This window comes from Garra rufa, unplaced genomic scaffold, assembly GCF_049309525.1.
Source record: "Garra rufa unplaced genomic scaffold, GarRuf1.0 hap1_unplaced_002, whole genome shotgun sequence".
In the NCBI taxonomy this organism is placed as follows: domain Eukaryota; kingdom Metazoa; phylum Chordata; class Actinopteri; order Cypriniformes; family Cyprinidae; genus Garra; species Garra rufa.
In genome coordinates, this window is record NW_027394277.1 from 10,006,469 (window position 1) to 10,031,940 (window position 25,472).

At 52.8% G+C, this 25,472-nt stretch overlaps 58 non-coding genes across 58 annotated transcripts; 35 read left to right on the forward strand and 23 right to left on the reverse strand.

Moving 5' to 3' along the window:
• Positions 1 to 420: 420 nt before the first annotated feature.
• trnae-uuc (transfer RNA glutamic acid (anticodon UUC)) lies at positions 421 to 492 on the forward strand. Its single transcript has one exon. It is a non-coding gene; the product is annotated as a tRNA-Glu (tRNA).
• Positions 493 to 607: 115 nt separating this feature from the next.
• Positions 608 to 694, forward strand: trnay-gua (transfer RNA tyrosine (anticodon GUA)). The gene is given in 2 exon segments: positions 608 to 644; positions 659 to 694. It is a non-coding gene; the product is annotated as a tRNA-Tyr (tRNA).
• A 108-nt stretch (positions 695 to 802) lies between these two features.
• Positions 803 to 874, reverse strand: trnae-cuc (transfer RNA glutamic acid (anticodon CUC)). The gene has a single exon. It is a non-coding gene; the product is annotated as a tRNA-Glu (tRNA).
• Positions 875 to 1,398: 524 nt separating this feature from the next.
• trnae-uuc (transfer RNA glutamic acid (anticodon UUC)) lies at positions 1,399 to 1,470 on the forward strand. Its single transcript has one exon. It is a non-coding gene; the product is annotated as a tRNA-Glu (tRNA).
• Positions 1,471 to 1,781: 311 nt separating this feature from the next.
• On the reverse strand, positions 1,782 to 1,853 carry trnae-cuc (transfer RNA glutamic acid (anticodon CUC)). Its single transcript has one exon. It is a non-coding gene; the product is annotated as a tRNA-Glu (tRNA).
• Positions 1,854 to 1,968: 115 nt separating this feature from the next.
• Positions 1,969 to 2,041, forward strand: trnar-acg (transfer RNA arginine (anticodon ACG)). Its single transcript has one exon. It is a non-coding gene; the product is annotated as a tRNA-Arg (tRNA).
• A 748-nt stretch (positions 2,042 to 2,789) lies between these two features.
• trnae-cuc (transfer RNA glutamic acid (anticodon CUC)) lies at positions 2,790 to 2,861 on the reverse strand. The gene has a single exon. It is a non-coding gene; the product is annotated as a tRNA-Glu (tRNA).
• Positions 2,862 to 3,499: 638 nt separating this feature from the next.
• On the forward strand, positions 3,500 to 3,571 carry trnae-uuc (transfer RNA glutamic acid (anticodon UUC)). The gene has a single exon. It is a non-coding gene; the product is annotated as a tRNA-Glu (tRNA).
• A 114-nt stretch (positions 3,572 to 3,685) lies between these two features.
• trnay-gua (transfer RNA tyrosine (anticodon GUA)) lies at positions 3,686 to 3,772 on the forward strand. Its single transcript is given in 2 exon segments — positions 3,686 to 3,722; positions 3,737 to 3,772. It is a non-coding gene; the product is annotated as a tRNA-Tyr (tRNA).
• Positions 3,773 to 3,880: 108 nt separating this feature from the next.
• trnae-cuc (transfer RNA glutamic acid (anticodon CUC)) lies at positions 3,881 to 3,952 on the reverse strand. The gene has a single exon. It is a non-coding gene; the product is annotated as a tRNA-Glu (tRNA).
• A 115-nt stretch (positions 3,953 to 4,067) lies between these two features.
• trnar-acg (transfer RNA arginine (anticodon ACG)) lies at positions 4,068 to 4,140 on the forward strand. Its single transcript has one exon. It is a non-coding gene; the product is annotated as a tRNA-Arg (tRNA).
• Positions 4,141 to 4,872: 732 nt separating this feature from the next.
• trnae-cuc (transfer RNA glutamic acid (anticodon CUC)) lies at positions 4,873 to 4,944 on the reverse strand. The gene has a single exon. It is a non-coding gene; the product is annotated as a tRNA-Glu (tRNA).
• Positions 4,945 to 5,484: 540 nt separating this feature from the next.
• trnae-uuc (transfer RNA glutamic acid (anticodon UUC)) lies at positions 5,485 to 5,556 on the forward strand. Its single transcript has one exon. It is a non-coding gene; the product is annotated as a tRNA-Glu (tRNA).
• A 114-nt stretch (positions 5,557 to 5,670) lies between these two features.
• trnay-gua (transfer RNA tyrosine (anticodon GUA)) lies at positions 5,671 to 5,757 on the forward strand. The gene is given in 2 exon segments: positions 5,671 to 5,707; positions 5,722 to 5,757. It is a non-coding gene; the product is annotated as a tRNA-Tyr (tRNA).
• Positions 5,758 to 5,866: 109 nt separating this feature from the next.
• trnae-cuc (transfer RNA glutamic acid (anticodon CUC)) lies at positions 5,867 to 5,938 on the reverse strand. The gene has a single exon. It is a non-coding gene; the product is annotated as a tRNA-Glu (tRNA).
• Positions 5,939 to 6,053: 115 nt separating this feature from the next.
• trnar-acg (transfer RNA arginine (anticodon ACG)) lies at positions 6,054 to 6,126 on the forward strand. The gene has a single exon. It is a non-coding gene; the product is annotated as a tRNA-Arg (tRNA).
• Positions 6,127 to 6,864: 738 nt separating this feature from the next.
• Positions 6,865 to 6,936, reverse strand: trnae-cuc (transfer RNA glutamic acid (anticodon CUC)). The gene has a single exon. It is a non-coding gene; the product is annotated as a tRNA-Glu (tRNA).
• A 540-nt stretch (positions 6,937 to 7,476) lies between these two features.
• On the forward strand, positions 7,477 to 7,548 carry trnae-uuc (transfer RNA glutamic acid (anticodon UUC)). Its single transcript has one exon. It is a non-coding gene; the product is annotated as a tRNA-Glu (tRNA).
• Positions 7,549 to 7,662: 114 nt separating this feature from the next.
• Positions 7,663 to 7,749, forward strand: trnay-gua (transfer RNA tyrosine (anticodon GUA)). The gene is given in 2 exon segments: positions 7,663 to 7,699; positions 7,714 to 7,749. It is a non-coding gene; the product is annotated as a tRNA-Tyr (tRNA).
• Positions 7,750 to 7,858: 109 nt separating this feature from the next.
• On the reverse strand, positions 7,859 to 7,930 carry trnae-cuc (transfer RNA glutamic acid (anticodon CUC)). Its single transcript has one exon. It is a non-coding gene; the product is annotated as a tRNA-Glu (tRNA).
• A 115-nt stretch (positions 7,931 to 8,045) lies between these two features.
• trnar-acg (transfer RNA arginine (anticodon ACG)) lies at positions 8,046 to 8,118 on the forward strand. The gene has a single exon. It is a non-coding gene; the product is annotated as a tRNA-Arg (tRNA).
• A 739-nt stretch (positions 8,119 to 8,857) lies between these two features.
• Positions 8,858 to 8,929, reverse strand: trnae-cuc (transfer RNA glutamic acid (anticodon CUC)). The gene has a single exon. It is a non-coding gene; the product is annotated as a tRNA-Glu (tRNA).
• A 556-nt stretch (positions 8,930 to 9,485) lies between these two features.
• On the forward strand, positions 9,486 to 9,557 carry trnae-uuc (transfer RNA glutamic acid (anticodon UUC)). Its single transcript has one exon. It is a non-coding gene; the product is annotated as a tRNA-Glu (tRNA).
• A 114-nt stretch (positions 9,558 to 9,671) lies between these two features.
• On the forward strand, positions 9,672 to 9,758 carry trnay-gua (transfer RNA tyrosine (anticodon GUA)). Its single transcript is given in 2 exon segments — positions 9,672 to 9,708; positions 9,723 to 9,758. It is a non-coding gene; the product is annotated as a tRNA-Tyr (tRNA).
• A 109-nt stretch (positions 9,759 to 9,867) lies between these two features.
• On the reverse strand, positions 9,868 to 9,939 carry trnae-cuc (transfer RNA glutamic acid (anticodon CUC)). The gene has a single exon. It is a non-coding gene; the product is annotated as a tRNA-Glu (tRNA).
• Positions 9,940 to 10,054: 115 nt separating this feature from the next.
• Positions 10,055 to 10,127, forward strand: trnar-acg (transfer RNA arginine (anticodon ACG)). The gene has a single exon. It is a non-coding gene; the product is annotated as a tRNA-Arg (tRNA).
• A 734-nt stretch (positions 10,128 to 10,861) lies between these two features.
• Positions 10,862 to 10,933, reverse strand: trnae-cuc (transfer RNA glutamic acid (anticodon CUC)). The gene has a single exon. It is a non-coding gene; the product is annotated as a tRNA-Glu (tRNA).
• A 540-nt stretch (positions 10,934 to 11,473) lies between these two features.
• trnae-uuc (transfer RNA glutamic acid (anticodon UUC)) lies at positions 11,474 to 11,545 on the forward strand. Its single transcript has one exon. It is a non-coding gene; the product is annotated as a tRNA-Glu (tRNA).
• Positions 11,546 to 11,659: 114 nt separating this feature from the next.
• On the forward strand, positions 11,660 to 11,746 carry trnay-gua (transfer RNA tyrosine (anticodon GUA)). Its single transcript is given in 2 exon segments — positions 11,660 to 11,696; positions 11,711 to 11,746. It is a non-coding gene; the product is annotated as a tRNA-Tyr (tRNA).
• Positions 11,747 to 11,855: 109 nt separating this feature from the next.
• Positions 11,856 to 11,927, reverse strand: trnae-cuc (transfer RNA glutamic acid (anticodon CUC)). Its single transcript has one exon. It is a non-coding gene; the product is annotated as a tRNA-Glu (tRNA).
• Positions 11,928 to 12,451: 524 nt separating this feature from the next.
• On the forward strand, positions 12,452 to 12,523 carry trnae-uuc (transfer RNA glutamic acid (anticodon UUC)). Its single transcript has one exon. It is a non-coding gene; the product is annotated as a tRNA-Glu (tRNA).
• A 312-nt stretch (positions 12,524 to 12,835) lies between these two features.
• trnae-cuc (transfer RNA glutamic acid (anticodon CUC)) lies at positions 12,836 to 12,907 on the reverse strand. The gene has a single exon. It is a non-coding gene; the product is annotated as a tRNA-Glu (tRNA).
• A 604-nt stretch (positions 12,908 to 13,511) lies between these two features.
• trnae-uuc (transfer RNA glutamic acid (anticodon UUC)) lies at positions 13,512 to 13,583 on the forward strand. Its single transcript has one exon. It is a non-coding gene; the product is annotated as a tRNA-Glu (tRNA).
• Positions 13,584 to 13,893: 310 nt separating this feature from the next.
• Positions 13,894 to 13,965, reverse strand: trnae-cuc (transfer RNA glutamic acid (anticodon CUC)). The gene has a single exon. It is a non-coding gene; the product is annotated as a tRNA-Glu (tRNA).
• A 115-nt stretch (positions 13,966 to 14,080) lies between these two features.
• trnar-acg (transfer RNA arginine (anticodon ACG)) lies at positions 14,081 to 14,153 on the forward strand. Its single transcript has one exon. It is a non-coding gene; the product is annotated as a tRNA-Arg (tRNA).
• A 757-nt stretch (positions 14,154 to 14,910) lies between these two features.
• On the reverse strand, positions 14,911 to 14,982 carry trnae-cuc (transfer RNA glutamic acid (anticodon CUC)). Its single transcript has one exon. It is a non-coding gene; the product is annotated as a tRNA-Glu (tRNA).
• A 604-nt stretch (positions 14,983 to 15,586) lies between these two features.
• Positions 15,587 to 15,658, forward strand: trnae-uuc (transfer RNA glutamic acid (anticodon UUC)). The gene has a single exon. It is a non-coding gene; the product is annotated as a tRNA-Glu (tRNA).
• A 310-nt stretch (positions 15,659 to 15,968) lies between these two features.
• Positions 15,969 to 16,040, reverse strand: trnae-cuc (transfer RNA glutamic acid (anticodon CUC)). The gene has a single exon. It is a non-coding gene; the product is annotated as a tRNA-Glu (tRNA).
• Positions 16,041 to 16,155: 115 nt separating this feature from the next.
• Positions 16,156 to 16,228, forward strand: trnar-acg (transfer RNA arginine (anticodon ACG)). The gene has a single exon. It is a non-coding gene; the product is annotated as a tRNA-Arg (tRNA).
• Positions 16,229 to 17,574: 1,346 nt separating this feature from the next.
• Positions 17,575 to 17,646, forward strand: trnae-uuc (transfer RNA glutamic acid (anticodon UUC)). The gene has a single exon. It is a non-coding gene; the product is annotated as a tRNA-Glu (tRNA).
• Positions 17,647 to 17,760: 114 nt separating this feature from the next.
• Positions 17,761 to 17,847, forward strand: trnay-gua (transfer RNA tyrosine (anticodon GUA)). Its single transcript is given in 2 exon segments — positions 17,761 to 17,797; positions 17,812 to 17,847. It is a non-coding gene; the product is annotated as a tRNA-Tyr (tRNA).
• Positions 17,848 to 17,956: 109 nt separating this feature from the next.
• trnae-cuc (transfer RNA glutamic acid (anticodon CUC)) lies at positions 17,957 to 18,028 on the reverse strand. Its single transcript has one exon. It is a non-coding gene; the product is annotated as a tRNA-Glu (tRNA).
• Positions 18,029 to 18,552: 524 nt separating this feature from the next.
• trnae-uuc (transfer RNA glutamic acid (anticodon UUC)) lies at positions 18,553 to 18,624 on the forward strand. The gene has a single exon. It is a non-coding gene; the product is annotated as a tRNA-Glu (tRNA).
• A 309-nt stretch (positions 18,625 to 18,933) lies between these two features.
• On the reverse strand, positions 18,934 to 19,005 carry trnae-cuc (transfer RNA glutamic acid (anticodon CUC)). Its single transcript has one exon. It is a non-coding gene; the product is annotated as a tRNA-Glu (tRNA).
• Positions 19,006 to 19,120: 115 nt separating this feature from the next.
• On the forward strand, positions 19,121 to 19,193 carry trnar-acg (transfer RNA arginine (anticodon ACG)). The gene has a single exon. It is a non-coding gene; the product is annotated as a tRNA-Arg (tRNA).
• A 1,367-nt stretch (positions 19,194 to 20,560) lies between these two features.
• On the forward strand, positions 20,561 to 20,632 carry trnae-uuc (transfer RNA glutamic acid (anticodon UUC)). The gene has a single exon. It is a non-coding gene; the product is annotated as a tRNA-Glu (tRNA).
• A 114-nt stretch (positions 20,633 to 20,746) lies between these two features.
• On the forward strand, positions 20,747 to 20,833 carry trnay-gua (transfer RNA tyrosine (anticodon GUA)). The gene is given in 2 exon segments: positions 20,747 to 20,783; positions 20,798 to 20,833. It is a non-coding gene; the product is annotated as a tRNA-Tyr (tRNA).
• Positions 20,834 to 20,942: 109 nt separating this feature from the next.
• Positions 20,943 to 21,014, reverse strand: trnae-cuc (transfer RNA glutamic acid (anticodon CUC)). Its single transcript has one exon. It is a non-coding gene; the product is annotated as a tRNA-Glu (tRNA).
• A 115-nt stretch (positions 21,015 to 21,129) lies between these two features.
• On the forward strand, positions 21,130 to 21,202 carry trnar-acg (transfer RNA arginine (anticodon ACG)). The gene has a single exon. It is a non-coding gene; the product is annotated as a tRNA-Arg (tRNA).
• Positions 21,203 to 21,936: 734 nt separating this feature from the next.
• On the reverse strand, positions 21,937 to 22,008 carry trnae-cuc (transfer RNA glutamic acid (anticodon CUC)). The gene has a single exon. It is a non-coding gene; the product is annotated as a tRNA-Glu (tRNA).
• A 556-nt stretch (positions 22,009 to 22,564) lies between these two features.
• trnae-uuc (transfer RNA glutamic acid (anticodon UUC)) lies at positions 22,565 to 22,636 on the forward strand. The gene has a single exon. It is a non-coding gene; the product is annotated as a tRNA-Glu (tRNA).
• A 114-nt stretch (positions 22,637 to 22,750) lies between these two features.
• trnay-gua (transfer RNA tyrosine (anticodon GUA)) lies at positions 22,751 to 22,837 on the forward strand. Its single transcript is given in 2 exon segments — positions 22,751 to 22,787; positions 22,802 to 22,837. It is a non-coding gene; the product is annotated as a tRNA-Tyr (tRNA).
• A 109-nt stretch (positions 22,838 to 22,946) lies between these two features.
• trnae-cuc (transfer RNA glutamic acid (anticodon CUC)) lies at positions 22,947 to 23,018 on the reverse strand. The gene has a single exon. It is a non-coding gene; the product is annotated as a tRNA-Glu (tRNA).
• A 524-nt stretch (positions 23,019 to 23,542) lies between these two features.
• trnae-uuc (transfer RNA glutamic acid (anticodon UUC)) lies at positions 23,543 to 23,614 on the forward strand. Its single transcript has one exon. It is a non-coding gene; the product is annotated as a tRNA-Glu (tRNA).
• A 312-nt stretch (positions 23,615 to 23,926) lies between these two features.
• On the reverse strand, positions 23,927 to 23,998 carry trnae-cuc (transfer RNA glutamic acid (anticodon CUC)). Its single transcript has one exon. It is a non-coding gene; the product is annotated as a tRNA-Glu (tRNA).
• A 588-nt stretch (positions 23,999 to 24,586) lies between these two features.
• trnae-uuc (transfer RNA glutamic acid (anticodon UUC)) lies at positions 24,587 to 24,658 on the forward strand. Its single transcript has one exon. It is a non-coding gene; the product is annotated as a tRNA-Glu (tRNA).
• Positions 24,659 to 24,968: 310 nt separating this feature from the next.
• Positions 24,969 to 25,040, reverse strand: trnae-cuc (transfer RNA glutamic acid (anticodon CUC)). The gene has a single exon. It is a non-coding gene; the product is annotated as a tRNA-Glu (tRNA).
• Positions 25,041 to 25,155: 115 nt separating this feature from the next.
• trnar-acg (transfer RNA arginine (anticodon ACG)) lies at positions 25,156 to 25,228 on the forward strand. The gene has a single exon. It is a non-coding gene; the product is annotated as a tRNA-Arg (tRNA).
• The last annotated feature ends 244 nt before the right edge of the window (positions 25,229 to 25,472 follow it).

Consider the following 25,472-nt stretch of genomic DNA (forward strand, 5'->3'; position numbering starts at 1 on the left):
CCCCAGTCGGTGGGCCAGTGGCGCAATGGATAAAGCGTCTGACTACGGATCAGAAGATTCTAGGTTCGACTTCTGGCTGGCTCGCGCTACGCTTTTTGCATAATGCAGTTTGGTTTTGATGTCACGGGCTTGCAGAATCGTTGCCCTATTCCTACGTGTCACCCAGGCTTTGAGAAAAAGTTGGACACGAAATGAAATCCGAACTAGCCAATAATCAGCAACTTATCCGGTTAAAACCGCGTCTCAGTTTCATTGCTAATCTCATGATTTTTTCATTTCTGTACCTTGACAGACCGGCGATAGGCTGTTTTTCCTTGAGATAACGGTTACAATGCAAGACCTCGCTTGTTTTTTCGAATGCGTGGCGTGACTATTTTTGGAATCTTTTTTTTTACCCAGACAAGGCTTCCACTGACCAGTTCCCATATGGTCTAGCGGTCAGGATTCCTGGTTTTCACCCAGGTGGCCCGGGTTCGAGTCCCGGTATGGGAAGGCGGGGCTCCTCTTCGAAGGGGCCGCACGTCTTCCTGCGTCGAAGGCCGTTTTTTGGCCAGCAGTCGAGCTGCAGAAACCTAATAGGCAGAGGTTGTGACCCCACAGACCCGTGCCTTCGATAGCTCAGCTGGTAGAGCGGAGGACTGTAGGTGAAGCGTTGGCAATCCTTAGGTCGCTGGTTCGACTCCGGCTCGAAGGAGGTTGTTTTTTCATGTGCCCACCTTTTTTGGGGGGCCGGCCTTCTGAAAGCGCCCAGCAGAGCTTGATTTCACAGTCCGCCGTTGGGGGGAAGGGGGGCAAAAGAGAGTTCCCTGACCGGGAATCGAACCCGGGCCGCGGCGGTGAGAGCTCCGAATCCTAACCACTAGACCACCAGGGAAGGGCTGATCTGGTGCTGGCCTGCTAATAGCATGAGAACAAGCAGACAGCAATACAGGCTTCTGTCACGTCGAAAACCAACAAGTCGGGCGCAAGCACGAGGTCCCCCAGTCGGTGGGCCAGTGGCGCAATGGATAACGCGTCTGACTACGGATCAGAAGATTCTAGGATCAACTCCCGGCTGGTTAGCGCTATGCTTTTTGCGTAATGCAGTTTGGTTTTGATGTCACGGGCTTGCCGAATTGTTGCCCCATTCCTACGTGTCACCCAGGCTTTGAGAAAAACTTGGACACAAAATGAAATCCGAACTAGCCAATAATCTGCAACTTATCCGGTTAAAACCGCGTCTCAGTTTCATTGCTAATCTCATGATTTTTTCATTTCTGTACCTTGACAGACCGGCGATAGGCTGTTTTTCCTTGAGATAACGGTTACAATGCAAGACCACGCTTGTCTTTTCGAATGCGTGGCGTGACTATTTTTGGAATCTTTTTTTTTACCCGGACAAGGTTTCCACTGACCAGTTCCCATATGGTCTAGTGGTCAGGATTCATGGTTTTCACCCAGGTGGCCCGGGTTCGAGTCCCGGTATGGGAAGGCGGGCTCCTCTTCGAAGGGGCCGCACGTCTTCCTGCGTCGAAGGCCGTTTTTTGGCCAGCAGTTGAGCTGCAGAAACCTAATAGGAAGAGGTTGTGACCCCACATAGCCGTGCTTCGATAGCTCAGCTGGTAGAGCGGAGGACTGTAGGTGAAGCGTTGGCAATCATTATGTCGCTGGTTCGACTCCGGCTCGAAGGAGGTTGTTTTTTCATGTGCCCACCTTTTTTTGGGGGGGGCCGGCCTTCTGAAAGCCCCCAGCAGAGCTTGATTTCACAGTCCGCCGTTGGGGGGGAGGGGGGCAAAAGAGAGTTCCCTGACCGGGAATCGAACCCGGGCCGCGGCGGTGAGAGCGCCGAATCCTAACCACTAGACCACCAGGGAAGGGCTGATCTGGTGCTAGCCTGCTAATAGCATGAGAACAAGCAGACAGCAATACAGGCTTCTGTCACGTCGAAAACCAACAAGTCGGGCGCAAGCACGAGGTCCCCCAGTTGGTGGGCCAGTGGTGCAATGGATAACGCGTCTGACTACGGATCAGAAGATTCTAGGTTCGACTCCTGGCTGGCTCGCGCTACACTTTTTGCGTAATGCAGTTTGGTTTTGATGTCACGGGCTTGCCGAATTGTTGCCCTATTCCTACGTGCCACCCAGGCTTTGAGAAAAAGTTGGACACGAAATGAAATCCGAACTAGCCGTTAATCAGCAACTTATCCGTTTAAAACCGCGTCTCAGTTTCATTGCTAATCTCATGATTTTTTCATTTCTGTACCTTGACAGACCGGCAATAGGCTGTTTTTCCTTGAGATAACGGTTACAATGCAAGACCACGCTTGTCTTTTCCAATGCGTGGCGTGACTATTTTTGGAATCTTTTTTTTTACCCGGACAAGGCTTCCACTGACCAGTTCCAATATGGTCTAGCGGTCAGAATTCTTGGTTTTCACCCAGGTGGCCCGGGTTTGACTCCCGGTATGGGAAGGCGGGCTCCTCTTTGCTTCCCTCTTCGAACGGGCCGCACGTCTTCCTGCGTCGAAGGCCGTTTTTTGGCCAGCAGTCGAGCTGCAGAAACCTAATAGGCAGAGGTTGTGACCCTACAAACCCTACAGACCCTACAGACCCGTGCCTTCGATAGCTCAGTTGGTAGAGCGGAGGACTGTAGGTGAAGCGTTGGCAATCCTTAGGTCGCTGGTTCGACTCTGGCTCGAAGGAGGTTGTTTTTTCATGTGCCCACGTTTTTTTGGGGGGCCGGCCTTCTGAAAGCGCCCAGCAGAGCTTGATTTCACAGTCCGCCGTTGGGGGGGAGGGGGGCAAAAGAGAGTTCCCTGACCGGGAATCGAACCCGGGCCGCGGCGGTGAGAGCGCCGAATCCTAACCACTAGACCACCAGGGAAGGGCTGATCTGATGCTGGGCTGATCTGATGCTGGGCTGATCTGATGCTGGGCTGATCTGATGCTGGGCTGATCTGATGCTGGGCTGATCTGATGCTGGGCTGATCTGATGCTGGGCTGATCTGATGCTGGCCTGCTAATAGCACAAGAACAAGCAGACAGCAATACAGGCTTCTGTCACGTCGAAAACCAACAAGTCGGGCGCAAGCACGAGGGACCCCAGTCGGTGGGCCAGTGGCGCAATGGATAAAGCGTCTGACTACGGATCAGAAGATTCTAGGTTCGACTTCTGGCTGGCTCGCGCTACGCTTTTTGCATAATGCAGTTTGGTTTTGATGTCACGGGCTTGCAGAATCGTTGCCCTATTCCTACGTGTCACCCAGGCTTTGAGAAAAAGTTGGACACGAAATGAAATCCGAACTAGCCAATAATCAGCAACTTATCCGGTTAAAACCGCGTCTCAGTTTCATTGCTAATCTCATGATTTTTTCATTTCTGTACCTTGACAGACCGGCGATAGGCTGTTTTTTCCTTGAGATAACGGTTACAATGCAAGACCTCGCTTGTTTTTTCGAATGCGTGGCGTGACTATTTTTGGAATCTTTTTTTTTACCCCGGACAAGGCTTCCACTGACCAGTTCCCATATGGTCTAGCGGTCAGGATTCCTGGTTTTCACCCAGGTGGCCCGGGTTCGAGTCCCGGTATGGGAAGGCGGGCTCCTCTTCGAAGGGGCCGCACGTCTTCCTGCGTCGAAGGCCGTTTTTTGGCCAGCAGTCGAGCTGCAGAAACCTAATAGGCAGAGGTTGTGACCCCACAGACCCGTGCCTTCGATAGCTCAGCTGGTAGAGCGGAGGACTGTAGGTGAAGCGTTGGCAATCCTTAGGTCGCTGGTTCGACTCCGGCTCGAAGGAGGTTGTTTTTTCATGTGCCCACCTTTTTTGGGGGGGCCGGCCTTCTGAAAGGGCCCAGCAGAGCTTGATTTCACAGTCCGCCGTTGGGGGAAGGGGGGCAAAAGAGAGTTCCCTGACCGGGAATCGAACCCGGGCCGCGGCGGAGAGAGCGCCGAATCCTAACCACTAGACCACCAGGGAAGGGCTGATCTGGTGCTGGCCTGCTAATAGCATGAGAACAAGCAGACAGCAATACAGGCTTCTGTCACGTCGAAAACCAACAAGTCGGGCGCAAGCACGAGGTCCCCCACTCGGTGGGCCAGTGGCGCAATGGATAACGCGTCTGACTACGGATCAGAAGATTCTAGGTTCGACTCCTGGCTGGCTCGCGCTACACTTTTTGCGTAATGCAGTTTGGTTTTGATGTCACGGGCTTGCCGAATTGTTGCCCTATTCCTACGTGCCACCCAGGCTTTGAGAAAAGTTGGACACGAAATGAAATCCGAACTAGCCGTTAATCAGCAACTTATCCGTTTAAAACCGCGTCTCAGTTTCATTGCTAATCTCATGATTTTTTCATTTCTGTACCTTGACAGACCGGCGATAGGCTGTTTTTCCTTGAGATAACGGTTACAATGCAAGACCACGCTTGTTTTTTCGAATGCGTGGCGTGACTATTTTTGGAATCTTTTTTTTTACCCGGACAAGGCTTCCACTGACCAGTTCCAATATGGTCTAGCGGTCATGATTCCTGGTTTTCACCCAGGCGTCCCGGGTTTGACTCCCGGTATGGAAGGCGGGCTCCTCTTTGCTTCCCTCTTCGAACGGGCCGCACGTCTTCCTGCGTCGAAGGCCGTTTTTTGGCCAGCAGTCGAGCTAAAGAAACCTAATAGGCAGAGGTTGTGACCCTATAGACCCGTGCCTTCGATAGCTCAGCTGGTAGAGCGGAGGACTGTAGTTGAAGCGTTGGCAATCCTTAGGTCGCTGGTTCGACTCCGGTTCGAAGGAGGTTGTTTTTTCATGTGCCCACCTGTTTTTTGGGGGGGGGCCGGCCTTCTGAAAGCGCCCAGCAGAGCTTGATTTCACAGTCTGCCGTTGGGGGGGAGGGGGGCAAAAGAGAGTTCCCTGACCGGGAATCGAACCCGGGCCGCGGCGGTGAGAGCGCCGAATACTAACCACTAGACCACCAGGGAAGGGCTGATCTGATGCTGGGCTGATCTGATGCTGGCCTGCTAATAGCACAAGAACAAGCAGACAGCAATACAGGCTTCTGTCACGTCGAAAACCAACAAGTCGGGCGCAAGCACGAGGGACCCCAGTCGGTGGGCCAGTGGCGCAATGGATAAAGCGTCTGACTACGGATCAGAAGATTCTAGGTTCGACTTCTGGCTGGCTCGCGCTACGCTTTTTGCATAATGCAGTTTGGTTTTGATGTCACGGGCTTGCAGAATCGTTGCCCTATTCCTACGTGTCACCCAGGCTTTGAGAAAAAGTTGGACATGAAATGAAATCCGAACTAGCCAATAATCAGCAACTTATCCGGTTAAAACCGCGTCTCAGTTTCATTGCTAATCTCATGATTTTTTCATTTCTGTACCTTGACAGACCGGCGATAGGCTGTTTTTCCTTGAGATAACGGTTACAATGCAAGACCTCGCTTGTTTTTTCGAATGCGTGGCGTGACTATTTTTGGAATCTTTTTTTTTACCCGGACAAGGCTTCCACTGACCAGTTCCCATATGGTCTAGCGGTCAGGATTCCTGGTTTTCACCCAGGTGGCCCGGGTTCGAGTCCCGGTATGGGAAGGCGGGCTCCTCTTCGAAGGGGCCGCACGTCTTCCTGCGTCGAAGGCCGTTTTTTGGCCAGCAGTCGAGCTGCAGAAACCTAATAGGCAGAGGTTGTGACCCCACAGACCCGTGCCTTCGATAGCTCAGCTGGTAGAGCGGAGGACTGTAGGTGAAGCGTTGGCAATCCTTAGGTCGCTGGTTCGACTCCGGCTCGAAGGAGGTTGTTTTTTCATGTGCCCACCTTTTTTGGGGGGGCCGGCCTTCTGAAAGCGCCCAGCAGAGCTTGATTTCACAGTCCGCCGTTGGGGGGAAGGGGGGCAAAAGAGAGTTCCCTGACCGGGAATCGAACCCGGGCCACGGCGGTGAGAGCGCCGAATCCTAACCACTAGACCACCAGGGAAGGGCTGATCTGGTGCTGGCCTGCTAATAGCATGAGAACAAGCAGACAGCAATACAGGCTTCTGTCACGTCGAAAACCAACAAGTCGGGCGCAAGCACGAGGTCCCCCAGTCGGTGGGCCAGTGGCGCAATGGATAACGCGTCTGACTACGGATCAGAAGATTCTAGGTTCGACTCCTGGCTGGCTCGCGCTACACTTTTTGCGTAATGCAGTTTGGTTTTGATGTCACGGGCTTGCCGAATTGTTGCCCTATTCCTACGTGCCACCCAGGCTTTGAGAAAAAGTTGGACACGAAATGAAATCCGAACTAGCCGTTAATCAGCAACTTATCCGTTTAAAACCGCGTCTCAGTTTCATTGCTAATCTCATGATTTTTTCATTTCTGTACCTTGACAGACCGGCGATAGGCTGTTTTTCCTTGAGATAACGGTTACAATGCAAGACCACGCTTGTTTTTTCGAATGCGTGGCGTGACTATTTTTGGAATCTTTTTTTTTACCCAGACAAGGCTTCCACTGACCAGTTCCAATATGGTCTAGCGGTCATGATTCCTGGTTTTCACCCAAGCGTCCCGGGTTTGACTCCCGGTATGGGAAGGCGGGCTCCTCTTTGCTTGCCTCTTCGAACGGGCCGCACGTCTTCCTGCGTCGAAGGCCGTTTTTTGGCCAGCAGTCGAGCTAAAGAAACCTAATAGGCAGAGGTTGTGACCCCATAGACCCGTGCCTTCGATAGCTCAGCTGGTAGAGCGGAGGACTGTAGTTGAAGCGTTGGCAATACTTAGGTCGCTGGTTCGACTCCGGTTCGAAGGAGGTTGTTTTTTCATGTGCCCACCTTTTTTTTGGGGGGGGGGGGGCCGGCCTTCTGAAAGCGCCCAGCAGAGCTTGATTTCACAGTCTGCCGTTGGGGGGGAGGGGGGCAAAAGAGAGTTCCCTGACCGGGAATCGAACCCAGGCCGCGGCGGTGAGAGCGCCGAATCCTAACCACTAGACCACCAGGGAAGGGCTGATCTGATGCTGGGCTGATCTGATGCTGGCCTGCTAATAGCACAAGAACAAGCAGACAGCAATACAGGCTTCTGTCACGTCGAAAACCAACAAGTCGGGCGCAAGCACGAGGGACCCCAGTCGGTGGGCCAGTGGCGCAATGGATAAAGCGTCTGACTACGGATCAGAAGATTCTAGGTTCGACTTCTGGCTGGCTCGCGCTACGCTTTTTGCATAATGCAGTTTGGTTTTGATGTCACGGGCTTGCAGAATCGTTGCCCTATTCCTACGTGTCACCCAGGCTTTGAGAAAAAGTTGGACACGAAATGAAATCCGAACTAGCCAATAATCAGCAACTTATCCGGTTAAAACCGCGTCTCAGTTTCATTGCTAATCTCATGATTTTTTCATTTCTGTACCTTGACAGACCGGCGATAGGCTGTTTTTCCTTGAGATAACGGTTACAATGCAAGACCTCGCTTGTTTTTTCGAATGCGTGGCGTGACTATTTTTGGAATCTTTTTTTTTACCCGGACAAGGCTTCCACTGACCAGTTCCCATATGGTCTAGCGGTCAGGATTCCTGGTTTTCACCCAGGTGGCCCGGGTTCGAGTCCCGGTATGGGAAGGCGGGCTCCTCTTCGAAGGGGCCGCACGTCTTCCTGCGTCGAAGGCCGTTTTTTGGCCAGCAGTCGAGCTGCAGAAACCTAATAGGCAGAGGTTGTGACCCCACAGACCCGTGCCTTCGATAGCTCAGCTGGTAGAGCGGAGGACTGTAGGTGAAGCGTTGGCAATCCTTAGGTCGCTGGTTCGACTCCGGCTCGAAGGAGGTTGTTTTTTCATGTGCCCACCTTTTTTGGGGGGGCCGGCCTTCTGAAAGGGCCCAGCAGAGCTTGATTTCACAGTCCGCCGTTGGGGGGAAGGGGGGCAAAAGAGAGTTCCCTGACCGGGAATCGAACCCGGGCCGCGGCGGAGAGAGCGCCGAATCCTAACCACTAGACCACCAGGGAAGGGCTGATCTGGTGCTGGCCTGCTAATAGCATGAGAACAAGCAGACAGCAATACAGGCTTCTGTCACGTCGAAAACCAACAAGTCGGGCGCAAGCACGAGGTCCCCCACTCGGTGGGCCAGTGGCGCAATGGATAACGCGTCTGACTACGGATCAGAAGATTCTAGGTTCGACTCCTGGCTGGCTCGCGCTACACTTTTTGCGTAATGCAGTTTGGTTTTGATGTCACGGGCTTGCCGAATTGTTGCCCTATTCCTACGTGCCACCCAGGCTTTGAGAAAAAGTTGGACACGAAATGAAATCCGAACTAGCCGTTAATCAGCAACTTATCCGTTTAAAACCGCGTCTCAGTTTCATTGCTAATCTCATGATTTTTTCATTTCTGTACCTTGACAGACCGGCGATAGGCTGTTTTTCCTTGAGATAACGGTTACAATGCAAGACCACGCTTGTTTTTTCGAATGCGTGGCGTGACTATTTTTGGAATCTTTTTTTTTACCCGGACAAGGCTTCCACTGACCAGTTCCAATATGGTCTAGCGGTCATGATTCCTGGTTTTCACCCAGGCGTCCCGGGTTTGACTCCCGGTATGGGAAGGCGGGCTCCTCTTTGCTTCCCTCTTCGAACGGGCCGCACGTCTTCCTGCGTCGAAGGCCGTTTTTTGGCCAGCAGTCGAGCTAAAGAAACCTAATAGGCAGAGGTTGTGACCCTACAAACCCTACAGACCCGTGCCTTCGATAGCTCAGTTGGTAGAGCGGAGGACTGTAGGTGAAGCGTTGGCAATCCTTAGGTCGCTGGTTCGACTCTGGCTCGAAGGAGGTTGTTTTTTCATGTGCCCACGTTTTTTTGGGGGGGCGGCCTTCTGAAAGCGCCCAGCAGAGCTTGATTTCACAGTCCGCCGTTGGGGGGGAGGGGGGCAAAAGAGAGTTCCCTGACCGGGAATCGAACCCGGGCCGCGGCGGTGAGAGCGCCGAATCCTAACCACTAGACCACCAGGGAAGGGCTGATCTGATGCTGGGCTGATCTGATGCTGGGCTGATCTGATGCTGGCCTGCTAATAGCACAAGAACAAGCAGACAGCAATACAGGCTTCTGTCACGTCGAAAACCAACAAGTCGGGCGCAAGCACGAGGGACCCCAGTCGGTGGGCCAGTGGCGCAATGGATAAAGCGTCTGACTACGGATCAGAAGATTCTAGGTTCGACTTCTGGCTGGCTCGCGCTACGCTTTTTGCATAATGCAGTTTGGTTTTGATGTCACGGGCTTGCAGAATCGTTGCCCTATTCCTACGTGTCACCCAGGCTTTGAGAAAAAGTTGGACACGAAATGAAATCCGAACTAGCCAATAATCAGCAACTTATCCGGTTAAAACCGCGTCTCAGTTTCATTGCTAATCTCATGATTTTTTCATTTCTGTACCTTGACAGACCGGCGATAGGCTGTTTTTCCTTGAGATAACGGTTACAATGCAAGACCTCGCTTGTTTTTTCGAATGCGTGGCGTGACTATTTTTGGAATCTTTTTTTTTACCCGGACAAGGCTTCCACTGACCAGTTCCCATATGGTCTAGCGGTCAGGATTCCTGGTTTTCACCCAGGTGGCCCGGGTTCGAGTCCCGGTATGGGAAGGCGGGCTCCTCTTCGAAGGGGCCGCACGTCTTCCAGCGTCGAAGGCCGTTTTTTGGCCAGCAGTCGAGCTGCAGAAACCTAATAGGCAGAGGTTGTGACCCCACAGACCCGTGCCTTCGATAGCTCAGCTGGTAGAGCGGAGGACTGTAGGTGAAGCGTTGGCAATCCTTAGGTCGCTGGTTCGACTCCGGCTCGAAGGAGGTTGTTTTTTCATGTGCCCACCTTTTTTGGGGGGGCCGGCCTTCTGAAAGGGCCCAGCAGAGCTTGATTTCACAGTCCGCCGTTGGGGGGAAGGGGGGCAAAAGAGAGTTCCCTGACCGGGAATCGAACCCGGGCCGCGGCGGAGAGAGCGCCGAATCCTAACCACTAGACCACCAGGGAAGGGCTGATCTGGTGCTGGCCTGCTAATAGCATGAGAACAAGCAGACAGCAATACAGGCTTCTGTCACGTCGAAAACCAACAAGTCGGGCGCAAGCACGAGGTCCCCCAGTCGGTGGGCCAGTGGCGAAATGGATAACGCGTCTGACTACGGATCAGAAGATTCTAGGTTCGACTCCTGGCTGGCTCGCGCTACACTTTTTGCGTAATGCAGTTTGGTTTTGATGTCACGGGCTTGCCGAATTGTTGCCCTATTCCTACGTGCCACCCAGGCTTTGAGAAAAAGTTGGACACGAAATGAAATCCGAACTAGCCGTTAATCAGCAACTTATCCGTTTAAAACCGCGTCTCAGTTTCATTGCTAATCTCATGATTTTTTCATTTCTGTACCTTGACAGACCGGCGATAGGCTGTTTTTCCTTGAGATAACGGTTACAATGCAAGACCACGCTTGTTTTTTCGAATGCGTGGCGTGACTATTTTTGGAATCTTTTTTTTTACCCGGACAAGGCTTCCACTGACCAGTTCCAATATGGTCTAGCGGTCATGATTCCTGGTTTTCACCCAGGCGTCCCGGGTTTGACTCCCGGTATGGGAAGGCGGGCTCCTCTTTGCTTCCCTCTTCGAACGGGCCGCACGTCTTCCTGCGTCGAAGGCCGTTTTTTGGCCAGCAGTCGAGCTAAAGAAACCTAATAGGCAGAGGTTGTGACCCTATAGACCCGTGCCTTCGATAGCTCAGCTGGTAGAGCGGAGGACTGTAGTTGAAGCGTTGGCAATCCTTAGGTCGCTGGTTCGACTCCGGTTCGAAGGAGGTTGTTTTTTCATGTGCCCACCTGTTTTTTGGGGGGGGGCCGGCCTTCTGAAAGCGCCCAGCAGAGCTTGATTTCACAGTCTGCCGTTGGGGGGGAGGGGGGCAAAAGAGAGTTCCCTGACCGGGAATCGAACCCGGGCCGCGGCGGTGAGAGCGCCGAATCCTAACCACTAGACCACCAGGGAAGGGCTGATCTGATGCTGGGCTGATCTGATGCTGGCCTGCTAATAGCACAAGAACAAGCAGACAGCAATACAGGCTTCTGTCACGTCGAAAACCAACAAGTCGGGCGCAAGCACGAGGGACCCCAGTCGGTGGGCCAGTGGCGCAATGGATAAAGCGTATGACTACGGATCAGAAGATTCTAGGTTCGACTTCTGGCTGGCTCGCGCTACGCTTTTTGCATAATGCAGTTTGGTTTTGATGTCACGGGCTTGCAGAATCGTTGCCCTATTCCTACGTGTCACCCAGGCTTTGAGAAAAAGTTGGACACGAAATGAAATCCGAACTAGCCAATAATCAGCAACTTATCCGGTTAAAACCGCGTCTCAGTTTCATTGCTAATCTCATGATTTTTTCATTTCTGTACCTTGACAGACCGGCGATAGGCTGTTTTTCCTTGAGATAACGGTTACAATGCAAGACCTCGCTTGTTTTTTCGAATGCGTGGCGTGACTATTTTTGGAATCTTTTTTTTTACCCGGACAAGGCTTCCACTGACCAGTTCCCATATGGTCTAGCGGTCAGGATTCCTGGTTTTCACCCAGGTGGCCCGGGTTCGAGTCCCGGTATGGGAAGGCGGGCTCCTCTTCGAAGGGGCCGCACGTCTTCCTGCGTCGAAGGCCGTTTTTTGGCCAGCAGTCGAGCTGCAGAAACCTAATAGGCAGAGGTTGTGACCCCACAGACCCGTGCCTTCGATAGCTCAGCTGGTAGAGCGGAGGACTGTAGGTGAAGCGTTGGCAATCCTTAGGTCGCTGGTTCGACTCCGGCTCGAAGGAGGTTGTTTTTTCATGTGCCCACCTTTTTTGGGGGGGCCGGCCTTCTGAAAGCGCCCAGCAGAGCTTGATTTCACAGTCCGCCGTTGGGGGGAAGGGGGGCAAAAGAGAGTTCCCTGACCGGGAATCGAACCCGGGCCGCGGCGGTGAGAGCGCCGAATCCTAACCACTAGACCACCAGGGAAGGGCTGATCTGGTGCTGGCCTGCTAATAGCATGAGAACAAGCAGACAGCAATACAGGCTTCTGTCACGTCGAAAACCAACAAGTCGGGCGCAAGCACGAGGTCACCCAGTCGGTGGGCCAGTGGCGCAATGGATAACGCGTCTGACTACGGATCAGAAGATTCTAGGATCAACTCCCGGCTGGTTAGCGCTATGCTTTTTGCGTAATGCAGTTTGGTTTTGATGTCACGGGCTTGCCGAATTGTTGCCCCATTCCTACGTGTCACCCAGGCTTTGAGAAAAACTTGGACACAAAATGAAATCCGAACTAGCCAATAATCTGCAACTTATCCGGTTAAAACCGCGTCTCAGTTTCATTGCTAATCTCATGATTTTTTCATTTCTGTACCTTGACAGACCGGCGATAGGCTGTTTTTCCTTGAGATAACGGTTACAATGCAAGACCACGCTTGTCTTTTCGAATGCGTGGCGTGACTATTTTTGGAATCTTTTTTTTTACCCGGACAAGGTTTCCACTGACCAGTTCCCATATGGTCTAGCGGTCAGGATTCATGGTTTTCACCCAGGTGGCCCGGGTTCGAGTCCCGGTATGGGAAGGCGGGCTCCTCTTCGAAGGGGTCGCACGTCTTCCTGCGTCGAAGGCCGTTTTTTGGCCAGCAGTTGAGCTGCAGAAACCTAATAGGAAGAGGTTGTGACCCCACATAGCCGTGCTTCGATAGCTCAGCTGGTAGAGCGGAGGACTGTAGGTGAAGCGTTGGCAATCATTATGTCGCTGGTTCGACTCCGGCTCGAAGGAGGTTGTTTTTTCATGTGCCCACCTTTTTTTGGGGGGGGGCCGGCCTTCTGAAAGCCCCCAGCAGAGCTTGATTTCACAGTCCGCCGTTGGGGGGGAGGGGGGCAAAAGAGAGTTCCCTGACCGGGAATCGAACCCGGGCCGCGGCGGTGAGAGCGCCGAATCCTAACCACTAGACCACCAGGGAAGGGCTGATCTGATGCTGGGCTGATCTGATGCTGGGCTGATCTGATGCTGGGCTGATCTGATGCTGGGCTGATCTGATGCTGGGCTGATCTGATGCTGGCCTGCTAATAGCACAAGAACAAGCAGACAGCAATACAGGCTTCTGTCACGTCGAAAACCAACAAGTCGGGCGCAAGCACGAGGGACCCCAGTCGGTGGGCCAGTGGCGCAATGGATAAAGCGTCTGACTACGGATCAGAAGATTCTAGGTTCGACTTCTGGCTGGCTCGCGCTACGCTTTTTGCATAATGCAGTTTGGTTTTGATGTCACGGGCTTGCAGAATCGTTGCCCTATTCCTACGTGTCACCCAGGCTTTGAGAAAAAGTTGGACACGAAATGAAATCCGAACTAGCCAATAATCAGCAACTTATCCGGTTAAAACCGCGTCTCAGTTTCATTGCTAATCTCATGATTTTTTCATTTCTGTACCTTGACAGACCGGCGATAGGCTGTTTTTCCTTGAGATAACGGTTACAATGCAAGACCTCGCTTGTTTTTTCGAATGCGTGGCGTGACTATTTTTGGAATCTTTTTTTTTACCCGGACAAGGCTTCCACTGACCAGTTCCCATATGGTCTAGCGGTCAGGATTCCTGGTTTTCACCCAGGTGGCCCGGGTTCGACTCCCGGTATGGGAAGGCGGGCTCCTCTTCGAAGGGGCCGCACGTCTTCCTGCGTCGAAGGCCGTTTTTTGGCCAGCAGTCGAGCTGCAGAAACCTAATAGGCAGAGGTTGTGACCCCACAGACCCGTGCCTTCGATAGCTCAGCTGGTAGAGCGGAGGACTGTAGGTGAAGCGTTGGCAATCCTTAGGTTGCTGGTTCGACTCCGGCTCGAAGGAGGTTGTTTTTTCATGTGCCCACCTTTTTTGGGGGGGCCGGCCTTCTGAAAGCGCCCAGCAGAGCTTGATTTCACAGTCCGCCGTTGGGGGGAAGGGGGGCAAAAGAGAGTTCCCTGACCGGGAATCGAACCCGGGCCACGGCGGTGAGAGCGCCGAATCCTAACCACTAGACCACCAGGGAAGGGCTGATCTGGTGCTGGCCTGCTAATAGCATGAGAACAAGCAGACAGCAATACAGGCTTCTGTCACGTCGAAAACCAACAAGTCGGGCGCAAGCACGAGGTCCCCCAGTCGGTGGGCCAGTGGCGCAATGGATAACGCGTCTGACTACGGATCAGAAGATTCTAGGTTCGACTCCTGGCTGGCTCGCGCTACACTTTTTGCGTAATGCAGTTTGGTTTTGATGTCACGGGCTTGCCGAATTGTTGCCCTATTCCTACGTGCCACCCAGGCTTTGAGAAAAAGTTGGACACGAAATGAAATCTGAACTAGCCGTTAATCAGCAACTTATCCGTTTAAAACCGCGTCTCAGTTTCATTGCTAATCTCATGATTTTTTCATTTCTGTACCTTGACAGACCGGCGATAGGCTGTTTTTCCTTGAGATAACGGTTACAATGCAAGACCACGCTTGTCTTTTCCAATGCGTGGCGTGACTATTTTTGGAATCTTTTTTTTTACCCGGACAAGGCTTCCACTGACCAGTTCCAATATGGTCTAGCGGTCAGGATTCTTGGTTTTCACCCAGGTGGCCCGGGTTTGACTCCCGGTATGGGAAGGCGGGCTCCTCTTTGCTTCCCTCTTCGAACGGGCCGCACGTCTTCCTGCGTCGAAGGCCGTTTTTTGGCCAGCAGTCGAGCTGCAGAAACCTAATAGGCAGAGGTTGTGACCCTACAAACCCTACAGACCCTACAGACCCTACAGACCCGTGCCTTCGATAGCTCAGTTGGTAGAGCGGAGGACTGTAGGTGAAGCGTTGGCAATCCTTAGGTCGCTGGTTCGACTCTGGCTCGAAGGAGGTTGTTTTTTCATGTGCCCACGTTTTTTGGGGGGGCCGGCCTTCTGAAAGCGCCCAGCAGAGCTTGATTTCACAGTCCGCCGTTGGGGGGGAGGGGGGCAAAAGAGAGTTCCCTGACCGGGAATCGAACCCGGGCCGCGGCGGTGAGAGCGCCGAATCCTAACCACTAGACCACCAGGGAAGGGCTGATCTGATGCTGGGCTGATCTGATGCTGGGCTGATCTGATGCTGGGCTGATCTGATGCTGGGCTGATCTGATGCTGGGCTGATCTGATGCTGGCCTGCTAATAGCACAAGAACAAGCAGACAGCAATACAGGCTTCTGTCACGTCGAAAACCAACAAGTCGGGCGCAAGCACGAGGGACCCCAGTCGGTGGGCCAGTGGCGCAATGGATAAAGCGTCTGACTACGGATCAGAAGATTCTAGGTTCGACTTCTGGCTGGCTCGCGCTAGGCTTTTTGCATAATGCAGTTTGGTTTTGATGTCACGGGCTTGCAGAATCGTTGCCCTATTCCTACGTGTCACCCAGGCTTTGAGAAAAAGTTGGACACGAAATGAAATCCGAACTAGCCAATAATCAGCAACTTATCCGGTTAAAACCGCGTCTCAGTTTCATTGCTAATCTCATGATTTTTTCATTTCTGTACCTTGACAGACCGGCGATAGGCTGTTTTTCCTTGAGATAACGGTTACAATGCAAGACCTCGCTTGTTTTTTCGAATGCGTGGCGTGACTATTTTTGGAATCTTTTTTTTTACCCGGACAAGGCTTCCACTGACCAGTTCCCATATGGTCTAGCGGTCAGGATTCCTGGTTTTCACCCAGGTGGCCCGGGTTCGAGTCCCGGTATGGGAAGGCGGGCTCCTCTTCGAAGGGGCCGCACGTCTTCCTGCGTCGAAGGCCGTTTTTTGGCCAGCAGTCGAGCTGCAGAAACCTAATAGGCAGAGGTTGTGACCCCACAGACCCGTGCCTTCGATAGCTCAGCTGGTAGAGCGGAGGACTGTAGGTGAAGCGTTGGCAATCCATAGGTCGCTGGTTCGACTCCGGCTCGAAGGAGGTTGTTTTTTCATGTGCCCACCTTTTTTTGGGGGGCCGGCCTTCTGAAAGGGCCCAGCAGAGCTTGATTTCACAGTCCGCCGTTGGGGGGAAGGGGGGCAAAAGAGAGTTCCCTGACCGGGAATCGAACCCGGGCCGCGGCGGAGAGAGCGCCGAATCCTAACCACTAGACCACCAGGGAAGGGCTGATCTGGTGCTGGCCTGCTAATAGCATGAGAACAAGCAGACAGCAATACAGGCTTCTGTCACGTCGAAAACCAACAAGTCGGGCGCAAGCACGAGGTCCCCCAGTCGGTGGGCCAGTGGCGCAATGGATAACGCGTCTGACTACGGATCAGAAGATTCTAGGTTCGACTCCTGGCTGGCTCGCGCTACACTTTTTGCGTAATGCAGTTTGGTTTTGATGTCACGGGCTTGCCGAATTGTTGCCCTATTCCTACGTGCCACCCAGGCTTTGAGAAAAAGTTGGACACGAAATGAAATCCGAACTAGCCGTTAATCAGCAACTTATCCGTTTAAAACCGCGTCTCAGTTTCATTGCTAATCTCATGATTTTTTCATTTCTGTACCTTGACAGACCGGCGATAGGCTGTTTTTCCTTGAGATAACGGTTACAATGCAAGACCACGCTTGTTTTTTCGAATGCGTGGCGTGACTATTTTTGGAATCTTTTTTTTTACCCGGACAAGGCTTCCACTGACCAGTTCCAATATGGTCTAGCGGTCATGATTCCTGGTTTTCACCCAGGCGTCCCGGGTTTGACTCCCGGTATGGGAAGGCGGGCTCCTCTTTGCTTCCCTCTTCGAACGGGCCGCACGTCTTCCTGCGTCGAAGGCCGTTTTTTGGCCAGCAGTCGAGCTAAAGAAACCTAATAGGCAGAGGTTGTGACCCTATAGACCCGTGCCTTCGATAGCTCAGCTGGTAGAGCGGAGGACTGTAGTTGAAGCGTTGGCAATCCTTAGGTCGCTGGTTCGACTCCGGTTCGAAGGAGGTTGTTTTTTCATGTGCCCACCTGTTTTTTGGGGGGGGGCCGGCCTTCTGAAAGCGCCCAGCAGAGCTTGATTTCACAGTCTGCCGTTGGGGGGGAGGGGGGCAAAAGAGAGTTCCCTGAGCGGGAATCGAAGCCGGGCCGCGGCTGTGAGAGCGCCGAATCCTAACCACTAGACCACCAGGGAAGGGCTGATCTGATGCTGGGCTGATCTGATGCTGGCCTGCTAATAGCACAAGAACAAGCAGACAGCAATACAGGCTTCTGTCACGTCGAAAACCAACAAGTCGGGCGCAAGCACGAGGGACCCCAGTCGGTGGGCCAGTGGCGCAATGGATAAAGCGTCTGACTACGGATCAGAAGATTCTAGGTTCGACTTCTGGCTGGCTCGCGCTACGCTTTTTGCATAATGCAGTTTGGTTTTGATGTCACGGGCTTGCAGAATCGTTGCCCTATTCCTACGTGTCACCCAGGCTTTGAGAAAAAGTTGGACACGAAATGAAATCCGAACTAGCCAATAATCAGCAACTTATCCGGTTAAAACCGCGTCTCAGTTTCATTGCTAATCTCATGATTTTTTCATTTCTGTACCTTGACAGACCGGCGATAGGCTGTTTTTCCTTGAGATAACGGTTACAATGCAAGACCTCGCTTGTTTTTTCGAATGCGTGGCGTGACTATTTTTGGAATCTTTTTTTTTACCCGGACAAGGCTTCCACTGACCAGTTCCCATATGGTCTAGCGGTCAGGATTCCTGGTTTTCACCCAGGTGGTCCGGGTTCGAGTCCCGGTATGGGAAGGCGGGCTCCTCTTCGAAGGGGCCGCACGTCTTCCTGCGTCGAAGGCCGTTTTTTGGCCAGCAGTCGAGCTGCAGAAACCTAATAGGCAGAGGTTGTGACCCCACAGACCCGTGCCTTCGATAGCTCAGCTGGTAGAGCGGAGGACTGTAGGTGAAGCGTTGGCAATCCTTAGGTCGCTGGTTCGACTCCGGCTCGAAGGAGGTTGTTTTTTCATGTGCCCACCTTTTTTGGGGGGGCCGGCCTTCTGAAAGCGCCCAGCAGAGCTTGATTTCACAGTCCGCCGTTGGGGGGAAGGGGGGCAAAAGAGAGTTCCCTGACCGGGAATCGAACCCGGGCCGCGGCGGTGAGAGCGCCGAATCCTAACCACTAGACCACCAGGGAAGGGCTGATCTGGTGCTGGCCTGCTAATAGCATGAGAACAAGCAGACAGCAATACAGGCTTCTGTCACGTCGAAAACCAACAAGTCGGGCGCAAGCACGAGGTCCCCCAGTCGGTGGGCCAGTGGCGCAATGGATAACGCGTCTGACTACGGATCAGAAGATTCTAGGATCAACTCCCGGCTGGTTAGCGCTATGCTTTTTGCGTAATGCAGTTTGGTTTTGATGTCACGGGCTTGCCGAATTGTTGCCCCATTCCTACGTGTCACCCAGGCTTTGAGAAAAACTTGGACACAAAATGAAATCCGAACTAGCCAATAATCTGCAACTTATCCGGTTAAAACCGCGTCTCAGTTTCATTGCTAATCTCATGATTTTTTCATTTCTGTACCTTGACAGACCGGCGATAGGCTGTTTTTCCTTGAGATAACGGTTACAATGCAAGACCACGCTTGTCTTTTCGAATGCGTGGCGTGACTATTTTTGGAATCTTTTTTTTTACCCGGACAAGGTTTCCACTGACCAGTTCCCATATGGTCTAGCGGTCAGGATTCATGGTTTTCACCCAGGTGGCCCGGGTTCGAGTCCCGGTATGGGAAGGCGGGCTCCTCTTCGAAGGGGCCGCACGTCTTCCTGCGTCGAAGGCCGTTTTTTGGCCAGCAGTTGAGCTGCAGAAACCTAATAGGAAGAGGTTGTGACCCCACATAGCCGTGCTTCGATAGCTCAGCTGGTAGAGCAGAGGACTGTAGGTGAAGCGTTGGCAATCCTTAGGTTGCTGGTTCGACTCCGGCTCGAAGGAGGTTGTTTTTTCATGTGCCCACCTTTTTTGGGGGGGCCGGCCTTCTGAAAGCGCCCAGCAGAGCTTGATTTCACAGTCCGCCGTTGGGGGGAAGGGGGGCAAAAGAGAGTTCCCTGACCGGGAATCGAACCCGGGCCACGGCGGTGAGAGCGCCGAATCCTAACCACTAGACCACCAGGGAAGGGCTGATCTGGTGCTGGCCTGCTAATAGCATGAGAACAAGCAGACAGCAATACAGGCTTCTGTCACGTCGAAAACCAACAAGTCGGGCGCAAGCACGAGGTCCCCCAGTCGGTGGGCCAGTGGCGCAATGGATAACGCGTCTGACTACGGATCAGAAGATTCTAGGTTCGACTCCTGGCTGGCTCGCGCTACACTTTTTGCGTAATGCAGTTTGGTTTTGATGTCACGGGCTTGCCGAATTGTTGCCCTATTCCTACGTGCCACCCAGGCTTTGAGAAAAAGTTGGACACGAAATGAAATCCGAACTAGCCGTTAATCAGCAACTTATCCGTTTAAAACCGCGTCTCAGTTTCATTGCTAATCTCATGATTTTTTCATTTCTGTACCTTGACAGACCGGCGATAGGCTGTTTTTCCTTGAGATAACGGTTACAATGCAAGACCACGCTTGTCTTTTCCAATGCGTGGCGTGACTATTTTTGGAATCTTTTTTTTTACCCGGACAAGGCTTCCACTGACCAGTTCCAATATGGTCTAGCGGTCAGGATTCTTGGTTTTCACCCAGGTGGCCCGGGTTTGACTCCCGGTATGGGAAGGCGGGCTCCTCTTTGCTTCCCTCTTCGAACGGGCCGCACGTCTTCCTGCGTCGAAGGCCGTTTTTTGGCCAGCAGTCGAGCTGCAGAAACCTAATAGGCAGAGGTTGTGACCCTACAAACCCTACAGACCCGTGCCTTCGATAGCTCAGTTGGTAGAGCGGAGGACTGTAGGTGAAGCGTTGGCAATCCTTAGGTCGCTGGTTCGACTCTGGCTCGAAGGAGGTTGTTTTTTCATGTGCCCACGTTTTTTGGGGGGGCCGGCCTTCTGAAAGCGCCCAGCAGAGCTTGATTTCACAGTCCGCCGTTGGGGGGGAGGGGGGCAAAAGAGAGTTCCCTGACCGGGAATCGAACCAGGGCCGCGGCGGTGAGAGCGCCGAATCCTAACCACTAGACCACCAGGGAAGGGCTGATCTGATGCTGGGCTGATCTGATGCTGGGCTGATCTGATGCTGGCCTGCTAATAGCACAAGAACAAGCAGACAGCAATACAGGCTTCTGTCACGTCGAAAACCAACAAGTCGGGCGCAAGCACGAGGGACCCCAGTCGGTGGGCCAGTGGCGCAATGGATAAAGCGTCTGACTACGGATCAGAAGATTCTAGGTTCGACTTCTGGCTGGCTCGCGCTAGGCTTTTTGCATAATGCAGTTTGGTTTTGATGTCACGGGCTTGCAGAATCGTTGCCCTATTCCTACGTGTCACCCAGGCTTTGAGAAAAAGTTGGACACGAAATGAAATCCGAACTAGCCAATAATCAGCAACTTATCCGGTTAAAACCGCGTCTCAGTTTCATTGCTAATCTCATGATTTTTTCATTTCTGTACCTTGACAGACCGGCGATAGGCTGTTTTTCCTTGAGATAACGGTTACAATGCAAGACCTCGCTTGTTTTTTCGAATGCGTGGCGTGACTATTTTTGGAATCTTTTTTTTTACCCGGACAAGGCTTCCACTGACCAGTTCCCATATGGTCTAGCGGTCAGGATTCCTGGTTTTCACCCAGGTGGCCCGGGTTCGAGTCCCGGTATGGGAAGGCGGGCTCCTCTTCGAAGGGGCCGCACGTCTTCCAGCGTCGAAGGCCGTTTTTTGGCCAGCAGTCGAGCTGCAGAAACCTAATAGGCAGAGGTTGTGACACCACAGACCCGTGCCTTCGATAGCTCAGCTGGTAGAGCGGAGGACTGTAGGTGAAGCGTTGGCAATCCTTAGGTCGCTGGTTCGACTCCGGCTCGAAGGAGGTTGTTTTTTCATGTGCCCACCTTTTTTGGGGGGGCCGGCCTTCTGAAAGGGCCCAGCAGAGCTTGATTTCACAGTCCGCCGTTGGGGGGAAGGGGGGCAAAAGAGAGTTCCCTGACCGGGAATCGAACCCGGGCCGCGGCGGAGAGAGCGCCGAATCCTAACCACTAGACCACCAGGGAAGGGCTGATCTGGTGCTGGCCTGCTAATAGCATGAGAACAAGCAGACAGCAATACAGGCTTCTGTCACGTCGAAAACCAACAAGTCGGGCGCAAGCACGAGGTCCCCCAGTCGGTGGGCCAGTGGCGCAATGGATAACGCGTCTGACTACGGATCAGAAGATTCTAGGTTCGACTCCTGGCTGGCTCGCGCTACACTTTTTGCGTAATGCAGTTTGGTTTTGATGTCACGGGCTTGCCGAATTGTTGCCCTATTCCTACGTGCCACCCAGGCTTTGAGAAAAAGTTGGACACGAAATGAAATCCGAACTAGCCGTTAATCAGCAACTTATCCGTTTAAAACCGCGTCTCAGTTTCATTGCTAATCTCATGATTTTTTCATTTCTGTACCTTGACAGACCGGCGATAGGCTGTTTTTCCTTGAGATAACGGTTACAATGCAAGACCACGCTTGTTTTTTCGAATGCGTGGCGTGACTATTTTTGGAATCTTTTTTTTTACCCGGACAAGGCTTCCACTGACCAGTTCCAATATGGTCTAGCGGTCATGATTCCTGGTTTTCACCCAGGCGTCCCGGGTTTGACTCCCGGTATGGGAAGGCGGGCTCCTCTTTGCTTCCCTCTTCGAACGGGCCGCACGTCTTCCTGCGTCGAAGGCCGTTTTTTGGCCAGCAGTCGAGCTAAAGAAACCTAATAGGCAGAGGTTGTGACCCTATAGACCCGTGCCTTCGATAGCTCAGCTGGTAGAGCGGAGGACTGTAGTTGAAGCGTTGGCAATCCTTAGGTCGCTGGTTCGACTCCGGTTCGAAGGAGGTTGTTTTTTCATGTGCCCACCTGTTTTTTGGGGGGGGGCCGGCCTTCTGAAAGCGCCCAGCAGAGCTTGATTTCACAGTCTGCCGTTGGGGGGGAGGGGGGCAAAAGAGAGTTCCCTGACCGGGAATCGAACCCGGGCCGCGGCGGTGAGAGCGCCGAATCCTAACCACTAGACCACCAGGGAAGGGCTGATCTGATGCTGGGCTGATCTGATGCTGGGCTGATCTGATGCTGGCCTGCTAATAGCACAAGAACAAGCAGACAGCAATACAGGCTTCTGTCACGTCGAAAACCAACAAGTCGGGCGCAAGCACGAGGGACCCCAGTCGGTGGGCCAGTGGCGCAATGGATAAAGCGTATGACTACGGATCAGAAGATTCTAGGTTCGACTTCTGGCTGGCTCGCGCTACGCTTTTTGCATAATGCAGTTTGGTTTTGATGTCACGGGCTTGCAGAATCGTTGCCCTATTCCTACGTGTCACCCAGGCTTTGAGAAAAAGTTGGACACGAAATGAAATCCGAACTAGCCAATAATCAGCAACTTATCCGGTTAAAACCGCGTCTCAGTTTCATTGCTAATCTCATGATTTTTTCATTTCTGTACCTTGACAGACCGGCGATAGGCTGTTTTTCCTTGAGATAACGGTTACAATGCAAGACCTCGCTTGTTTTTTCGAATGCGTGGCGTGACTATTTTTGGAATCTTTTTTTTTACCCGGACAAGGCTTCCACTGACCAGTTCCCATATGGTCTAGCGGTCAGGATTCCTGGTTTTCACCCAGGTGGCCCGGGTTCGAGTCCCGGTATGGGAAGGCGGGCTCCTCTTCGAAGGGGCCGCACGTCTTCCTGCGTCGAAGGCCGTTTTTTGGCCAGCAGTCGAGCTGCAGAAACCTAATAGGCAGAGGTTGTGACCCCACAGACCCGTGCCTTCGATAGCTCAGCTGGTAGAGCGGAGGACTGTAGGTGAAGCGTTGGCAATCCTTAGGTCGCTGGTTCGACTCCGGCTCGAAGGAGGTTGTTTTTTCATGTGCCCACCTTTTTTGGGGGGGCCGGCCTTCTGAAAGCGCCCAGCAGAGCTTGATTTCACAGTCCGCCGTTGGGGGGAAGGGGGGCAAAAGAGAGTTCCCTGACCGGGAATCGAACCCGGGCCGCGGCGGTGAGAGCGCCGAATCCTAACCACTAGACCACCAGGGAAGGGCTGATCTGGTGCTGGCCTGCTAATAGCATGAGAACAAGCAGACAGCAATACAGGCTTCTGTCACGTCGAAAACCAACAAGTCGGGCGCAAGCACGAGGTCACCCAGTCGGTGGGCCAGTGGCGCAATGGATAACGCGTCTGACTACGGATCAGAAGATTCTAGGATCAACTCCCGGCTGGTTAGCGCTATGCTTTTTGCGTAATGCAGTTTGGTTTTGATGTCACGGGCTTGCCGAATTGTTGCCCCATTCCTACGTGTCACCCAGGCTTTGAGAAAAACTTGGACACAAAATGAAATCCGAACTAGCCAATAATCTGCAACTTATCCGGTTAAAACCGCGTCTCAGTTTCATTGCTAATCTCATGATTTTTTCATTTCTGTACCTTGACAGACCGGCGATAGGCTGTTTTTCCTTGAGATAACGGTTACAATGCAAGACCACGCTTGTCTTTTCGAATGCGTGGCGTGACTATTTTTGGAATCTTTTTTTTTACCCGGACAAGGTTTCCACTGACCAGTTCCCATATGGTCTAGCGGTCAGGATTCATGGTTTTCACCCAGGTGGCCCGGGTTCGAGTCCCGGTATGGGAAGGCGGGCTCCTCTTCGAAGGGGTCGCACGTCTTCCTGCGTCGAAGGCCGTTTTTTGGCCAGCAGTTGAGCTGCAGAAACCTAATAGGAAGAGGTTGTGACCCCACATAGCCGTGCTTCGATAGCTCAGCTGGTAGAGCGGAGGACTGTAGGTGAAGCGTTGGCAATCATTATGTCGCTGGTTCGACTCCGGCTCGAAGGAGGTTGTTTTTTCATGTGCCCACCTTTTTTTGGGGGGGGGCCGGCCTTCTGAAAGCCCCCAGCAGAGCTTGATTTCACAGTCCGCCGTTGGGGGGGAGGGGGGCAAAAGAGAGTTCCCTGACCGGGAATCGAACCCGGGCCGCGGCGGTGAGAGCGCCGAATCCTAACCACTAGACCACCAGGGAAGGGCTGATCTGATGCTGGGCTGATCTGATGCTGGGCTGATCTGATGCTGGGCTGATCTGATGCTGGGCTGATCTGATGCTGGCCTGCTAATAGCACAAGAACAAGCAGACAGCAATACAGGCTTCTGTCACGTCGAAAACCAACAAGTCGGGCGCAAGCACGAGGGACCCCAGTCGGTGGGCCAGTGGCGCAATGGATAAAGCGTCTGACTACGGATCAGAAGATTCTAGGTTCGACTTCTGGCTGGCTCGCGCTACGCTTTTTGCATAATGCAGTTTGGTTTTGATGTCACGGGCTTGCAGAATCGTTGCCCTATTCCTACGTGTCACCCAGGCTTTGAGAAAAAGTTGGACACGAAATGAAATCCGAACTAGCCAATAATCAGCAACTTATCCGGTTAAAACCGCGTCTCAGTTTCATTGCTAATCTCATGATTTTTTCATTTCTGTACCTTGACAGACCGGCGATAGGCTGTTTTTCCTTGAGATAACGGTTACAATGCAAGACCTCGCTTGTTTTTTCGAATGCGTGGCGTGACTATTTTTGGAATCTTTTTTTTTACCCGGACAAGGCTTCCACTGACCAGTTCCCATATGGTCTAGCGGTCAGGATTCCTGGTTTTCACCCAGGTGGCCCGGGTTCGACTCCCGGTATGGGAAGGCGGGCTCCTCTTCGAAGGGGCCGCACGTCTTCCTGCGTCGAAGGCCGTTTTTTGGCCAGCAGTCGAGCTGCAGAAACCTAATAGGCAGAGGTTGTGACCCCACAGACCCGTGCCTTCGATAGCTCAGCTGGTAGAGCGGAGGACTGTAGGTGAAGCGTTGGCAATCCTTAGGTTGCTGGTTCGACTCCGGCTCGAAGGAGGTTGTTTTTTCATGTGCCCACCTTTTTTGGGGGGGCCGGCCTTCTGAAAGCGCCCAGCAGAGCTTGATTTCACAGTCCGCCGTTGGGGGGAAGGGGGGCAAAAGAGAGTTCCCTGACCGGGAATCGAACCCGGGCCACGGCGGTGAGAGCGCCGAATCCTAACCACTAGACCACCAGGGAAGGGCTGATCTGGTGCTGGCCTGCTAATAGCATGAGAACAAGCAGACAGCAATACAGGCTTCTGTCACGTCGAAAACCAACAAGTCGGGCGCAAGCACGAGGTCCCCCAGTCGGTGGGCCAGTGGCGCAATGGATAACGCGTCTGACTACGGATCAGAAGATTCTAGGTTCGACTCCTGGCTGGCTCGCGCTACACTTTTTGCGTAATGCAGTTTGGTTTTGATGTCACGGGCTTGCCGAATTGTTGCCCTATTCCTACGTGCCACCCAGGCTTTGAGAAAAAGTTGGACACGAAATGAAATCTGAACTAGCCGTTAATCAGCAACTTATCCGTTTAAAACCGCGTCTCAGTTTCATTGCTAATCTCATGATTTTTTCATTTCTGTACCTTGACAGACCGGCGATAGGCTGTTTTTCCTTGAGATAACGGTT